Here is a 7108-nt window from a genome sequence, read left to right as displayed (position 1 = left end):
GATAAAACAATATTTAGAATATAAAAACACATTTTTAATAGTGACAAGTTTCCTGCAGTTTTGTAACATTACTTTGCATGTTTAAAGCTATAGTGTGTAGTTTCTGTCACCCCCACGAGGAATCTTAAGTAATGACTGACCCTTTTGGCTTTCCATAAATGACAACAAAACTGTCAGCAGAAGAGGTAATTATCTTCACTCGAGTTTTTGCTTGGGAAAGTCACCGGACAACACAATCTTCTGAACACAGACATACTGAGATACAAGAGAGAGTTGTGAGGAGCTGATAGTCTTAACTAGCTTGGTAGCAACTCATTTGGCTTGAATTTAACTTAACATGCTTATTTTAGACAAAATGACTCCAAAATAAAATTACTTTTGTTTACTATTGATTTTTAGTAATGACTACTAATGTAAACTTGATTTGTCTACTGCATCAACTTACCGTTCTGTGTTAATACAATTGACCTGTTGAGTTTCACCTTGTGTAAAAACTTAGAAGGTTTAAGGCAATGGGTTTCCACACAAATTTCTAGTAAAGTCAACTAAATCGGGATATCAGTGTAGACTATGGTAAAACTGTAATTTCTTCATTAAAGTTATATAGGCTGAGTGTGAAAATCCCTCGTCAGTGCTGGAAGAAGTATCCAGATCTTACTTGAGTGAAAGCAGCAGTATCACGTTGTAGAAATCCTATGTTCTGAGTAAAAAGTCTAGCATTCAAAATTTAACTTGAGAAAAAATAGCATAACAACCTAATGCACCAAAAGTATAAGTACTGATTATGCAGAGCTGCCCATTTCAAAATGTTATATTATTGGATCATAGTTATTGATTCAAGCATCACTAATATTGCAGCTGTTAAAGGTGGAGCTTGTTTTAACTACTTTATGTACTGCTGGGTAGCTTAATCGATAGATCATAATGTATTAGTTGATTATATTTTGTTCTGCAAAGTCCTTAGTAACTACAGCAGTAAAATATACATAATGGAAGGAAAAGTACAAGTATAAAGTTGCATTAGATTGAAGTAGATTGAAGTACATCAAAGTTGCAATCAAGTATAATGAAATGTACTTAACTAGGGAATGATTTTGGACATATTCAGTTTAACTTCATTGCTTGCTAGGCTATTTTGTCACCGGTTAAACTGCAGACACCATGGAGCCATTTTCTCAATTTAAAAAACATGTGTACTTGTGTCCTGGCAGTGGCTCCAGAGAGGTTGTGTATATTGTCTTTTTAATGACTACAGTGACAGTACAACACTTTCTTCATTAATATTAATGGAATTAGATATGAGGCATGAACCACTCTTGTTTCTCCTGGCAGGTAAACTCCTAACATTACCTGATCCAGATATTCTATCACCAGCCAATTTGAAAAAAACTAATGAACATTCCCACAATGCCCCTGGCAGCAATGTCCATTGCTGTGCCAGTGGGTAGGGACAAGTGGTAGATATTGGGTTTCAAAAGTGATAGATTTAATCATATTAGAAGCTTAATTACACCTGTAGCGAGCCACTCCTATTAAGAACAGATTCAGTGTGATCTCTGGTGGGGTTTATTGTCCATGTGGACCCAAACGATGATAGCTGGCTAGATTGAAGTTGTCAAAGCTGGTTTTCGTCAATCTGTTTACAGCAGCCCCAGATCAATGCAGCCTAATTATGATTCCAGAGCATCCACAGCCGAGAATAATAGGGAGGGATTATAGGTTACAGACGGAGGCATAGAATGATAGAATGACATAGAGACAGAATGGCTTAGAGCAAAAGTTAAAGTTTGTCAGAGTTTGGAGGATTATGTCAGAATTTGACTGGTCATATTTTCTCCTTAGATGATTTATTGTACAAAATGGGAAATGGAAATGGAAAAGAAAAATAACACAGAGAGAATGAAGAGGTAAGTTAGAAGAGAGACAGAGAGGAAAAGGTAGCGATTAAAAGCTAGAATTTCACAGAGATTATCATGCTCTGTCCAAAGTCCTATTTAACAGCATTACATTCCTGCAGTAATGCTTGTTGGCTTTGCCGAAACACAGTCAGAATTTAAGATGTCCTTTATTGCAGATGCAAGCCTCCCGCAGGTTTCTTAATACGGAGCAGTTAGGGCAGCGAGACCAAACACAAATGGGCTGTGAAATAGAAGAGATACACCAGGAGAAAACAAAAACTATAATGCTTCATAAGACAATTGCTTCAGCTTGGCATAATGTCAAACCAGAACACATATCTGGACGTGTCATTTACTGCATAATAACCTTTGGAGATGCTTTTAGGAGGTGTGGCATGTTGCGTTGAGGACACCATTCAATCCATTGTGATGTCTTGTTTTCTTTACTTTGCAACAGCAACTTAACTTGGGATGTATACTTCTGAGATATGCTGAGTCAGTATGGCCAGAGGTAAACTTTAGCAGCAATGTCATTTGTATGCATGAGCTCTGATCCTGTCACTGCGTAATAAGTGCCTGGAGCAACATCCAAACACGCTTTAAAAAAAAAGCAGGAGTAATGGCTCATACCACATTCAAAATGAATCATGTGAGCAGTTTTTGAAAAAAATCTGTAATTATTTATTTGGACCAGTGCTTAAACTAATACAGTTGCAGTATATGTATTGTAGAGATATTGTATTGAATAGAAAAGGTGAGTCTAGCATAGTAAATCTTTTGTCAACAATACATAAATGGTGTGTTAGGGAAAGGTCTCTGCAGCAACCCCATTCCCAGTGTTCTCACATACTACATATTTGATTAATTTCCCTCATTGGATTAGTTAGAGAGCTGCACTAACTTATGATACATGTAATAAATGACTCAGCAAATCAAGATTTTTGATGCAAAAAAACAAAAGAGAAAAACAACATTGGTCAGCATATCTCAAACTTGACCTAAATATCTCAACAAATATTGGATGGATTGATGTAAAATGTATATAATGTACATTGTGTATGTGTTTCTTAGATGATGTATCATAATGATGACACTGTGACTTTTCGTCTGAAGCCTCTATTAAATCAAAGTTTAAACGTAAAAATATCTAAACATCTACTGGATGGGCCGGCACACATTCTATATTAATAATTTTGGTGATCCCTAACTTTTCCTCTAGTGTCACCAGCAGGTTGAAATGTTTTTACTGTATGACAAAATGCCTGCAAAACAAATTACATTCCCATCAGCCTCAGCTGCACATAATGTGTTTACGTAATTTATATCCACATGCTAACATTCCTAAATAAGACAGTGCCATTGTAAATGTTTAACCTGCTGACCATCAGCATGTTAGCATCATCACTGTGAGCTTGTTAGCATGCTAACCTTAGCATTTAACACAGAACCCCTAGATTCATAGTAATAGTAGTAATAAAGCCACAATTAAATCGCTAAACATAGCAGCAATAAGACAATCTATGCAACAAACTAATGCAGTTACTGCAATAGCCTAGTTTTGGTGAATGAAAGTGTAGTGGTCAATACATTATAAAAGTAGAACATTTGCATAGTTTTTTGATTCAGTTTATGATGTGTAAAAGTAGCCATATAACAGAAATGAGCAACTGTTTAGAAAATAAACTGCTGCCTTTGAGGCCTCCTTGTGAGCTGTGTTTAATTCACAGCACGTGTCATGGTCTGTGAATCAATGCGGGGGTTATTATAAAGCACGGAACACCCAGAGGCGATTGGCATGCGTAGATAGGAGGCTAATATTACCAACATTTTCATCCTGTAATGCAGTAGGACAGTGCATGGCGCATACATACAATGGCAAACGTGGGGCGAGACGCACATCAGAGAGAGCATGATTGTGTCTTATGAGAGAGAAAGAGTGGAAAGATGAAAGATGATGAGGCAGGCATGTTGTGATAAATCACTGCAAAGAATGAGGAAAAAGGTATATAAATGAATTGGGAGGCAGAATGAAAAGATAGCGAAATTGACGAGTTGCTGTAGAGCCTGGGTAGATAAGAAGGGAATGAGATGAAAAGATACAAAGAAACTGAAAAATGATGCAGAGGAAGATTGTCCCATCGCTGGAGATAAAAACTTAAAGAGATAAGGCCTTGAAATGTCTTCATTTACAGTTTGTCTGATACATGAGTCCAGTGGAGTTTCATTGGCGTCACTGCAGAGTGTGCTATTCCTCCCTGGAGATCTATCAACCACCTAATTTGTTTCATTTTGCTCATCTTCTATTACCCGAGTCATGTTTTAGCATCCCAATTGTCTCACATCCTTGCGACCTTGTTATACGCTAAGTCATTGTCCTTAATATGCCCCAAAATAAATTGTATCAAGACACTGTCACCATAAAAGCCCAAAATAAGCAATCAAGCAGAAATACAGTCAACGTTATGTGGAACCTTTGCAATATGTTACTGTGATGCATTCAGTGTTGCCTTTCATTTTGATCAAACGGTTGACTGAAAGATAAGGTCAGACATTTTTTATTTTTATTTTCTCACCTCTTGCCCTGTGGGAATTGAATTGTTGCTGAGTGCGGTTAACTATAGCAAAAGCTTTATTAAAAACTGCTGGAGATATATAGCCAGATACGGATGGCTATAACTACAACACAGAGTGGTGCATGTCCTGGCAACAATGTCATTCACTGACATGTATTTAACACATGAAACAAACATAAATGCCATTTTGTCATCATGTTTTACATATCATTTCCCATCGTTCTATCAACTGGCACTTGCGCCCTCTTCTTCTGCAATAGTTTTAATGGCACCCAACTGGGAATTAGGACCACCAAACGTTTCTCGATTTGCCCAACTCGTAATATTCCTAAAACAGTAGTGGATGAAAATGCACATTCATTTGCATTTTCTTTTGCAGATTTTTCTTGAAAATAAGTTAAGATTGTGTTAAGAAACACAACGTCCAAAGAAGCATCTAATTAAAAAGAAGAATCTAATTTCTCAAAAGTAGCTTTGAATAAGAAAAATTCGACAAAAAGCTGTTATAGACACCTCGACCTATGAGCTGATATTAAAGAAGTGAAGAAATCTTCTTTGAATGCCTTAAAGTATTGTCTAAAAACCAAAAGTGTCTTTACCAAATAGTATTTACCTGACTTTTAACATCGGCTAATGCTTATATGTTTAACACGTAATGTCTTTTAATCAGATTGCCTACTGCATATGCAATTAAAAGGTCTGGTTAAGATATCACTAATTACCTGACAAGATAACAATTACCATTCAGCTCCATGCTATTAATTAGCCAATGACAATATGACACTGCCCATAGACAATCCATCATTTGATCATGCAGAACAAAAGCCAATGTGATTTTCATAAAATATTATAAGCCCCTTAAAGGAAAAATACAACTAACAACTGTCTTTTTAAGCTTTATACCAGTCCAAGTGTAGGTAATACCTACACAACCACAGAGCCTGGCAGCAGCATATAAAACCAATAATGTGTGATACCCAGGTTAAAAACAAGTATTCTATTTCATGCCTTTTGCATATTTGTAATATATAAAGGTTTGTTAAAATGTTGTACAATTACATCTGCAAACATAGTATTGAATATTTGAAAGAGACACAAAGACAGACACTCATCATCACTAAAGATTATCTAGTGGTCAAGACTGTTGCCTCTGAGATTGTCTGAAAACATAGTGTGATCAAATCATTTCAAATAAAAAATGAAGTGTCTTTTGATGATAATTACAAATGCAGACTGGAGTCAAAACGAGCCGAGGGTAGGAAGCGGTTTACTCAGTTGAACATGATGTTTTTTTTGTAGATACAATCACATGGAGGATGTTCTGACTCAATGAAGGGCAAACAGAAATAATATGCTATTTAAGTTAAAGGAAAACATTGAAGGGCAAATAAAAATATGTCTACAGATTCATTAAGGTGATTTCTTTTCGCTGTTTTCGTCTGTTCTTCCTTCTCTTTGTACTTCATCAGCATGAAGATAATTGTGGTTGTGACTCAAGATTGGACAAAAACTTAACAACAAATGTTAGTACAATAAGTAGTAAGTACAATACTAAACTGCTGGAGTACTCATTTAATGTAGCTGCAGTACCAACTCTAAGGTATTGTTAGGTACATAATGGCTGCAAAAGCAAAAAGATAAAAAAAAAAATGAACTTGCATTTAGAATCAACATTATTTATTTATTCATCACTTTTTTAACACGTTACATAAAAGGAAAAATTGATCTCATTATAATCGGTGTTTCCATTAACACTAATAACGTCCCATTTAGTTAACTATTCTGTATTTGATTGACGTGTATATATAGTCAATTGTTGGTACCCATGCCAAAAACAGGTTTTCCATTACAGTAACTTTGGCTCTCTTCCCATACTGGAATTGATGCAGTGCTTGTGAACCTACAGTTCTATCTCCGCCCTCAGGAAACCTGCAGCTTCTAGCACCATCAATGTACAAAATGGGGGCATTCATTTACATAATCCTACCACTGTTTTCTATCACTTTAGGAACATCTAATAGCTTCAAGTTGTTCATTTATATCTTCTTAAAAGTAAAAAGGAAACCAGTGTCAATTTGAACATGCATGTGTCCCAATGGTGGGCCATAGCAGGACTGAGGTCATTCCCTGTTGTCTGGGGTGGGCTGGAGGCAGCTAGGGTGTCAGGAGAGGTGGGAGGCAACTGGCCGGAATTGTCAGTTAATTGAATGCCAGTTTGGATCACACAGATGACTGAACTTGGCATTATGATGGAGAAAGTTCATGTTCACCAATCACACATATCCTGTGACATCACACAGACACAGAGCCAAGTTATTTTATTATTTTGTAGGACAAAAAGAATGTAGAAAGCCACACAGACCTTTGAAATATTGTTTTCTTGTTAAAAAACAGGAAACATGAGATTCGTTCACTGAACTGACGAGCTGATCATCCTGAACGTGTACTGAATGTTGATCCTCTCTGGTCATAAACTAATATGGCCAGAATCAAAAGAGACACCAGGATATTTAGCATACAGATACTTTTAATGGGATTAATTGTGCACTAGGTATGAAAACATACAATGAGTTGAAGATAATGTGCATGCCTGTTCTGAAACATTTAGCCTGTTTGGTTGAAGATATATGGAGGTAT

This window comes from Perca fluviatilis, chromosome 23 (genome assembly GCF_010015445.1).
Source record: "Perca fluviatilis chromosome 23, GENO_Pfluv_1.0, whole genome shotgun sequence".
In the NCBI taxonomy this organism is placed as follows: Eukaryota; Metazoa; Chordata; class Actinopteri; order Perciformes; family Percidae; genus Perca; species Perca fluviatilis.
Note: the sequence above shows the minus strand (reverse complement) of the source record.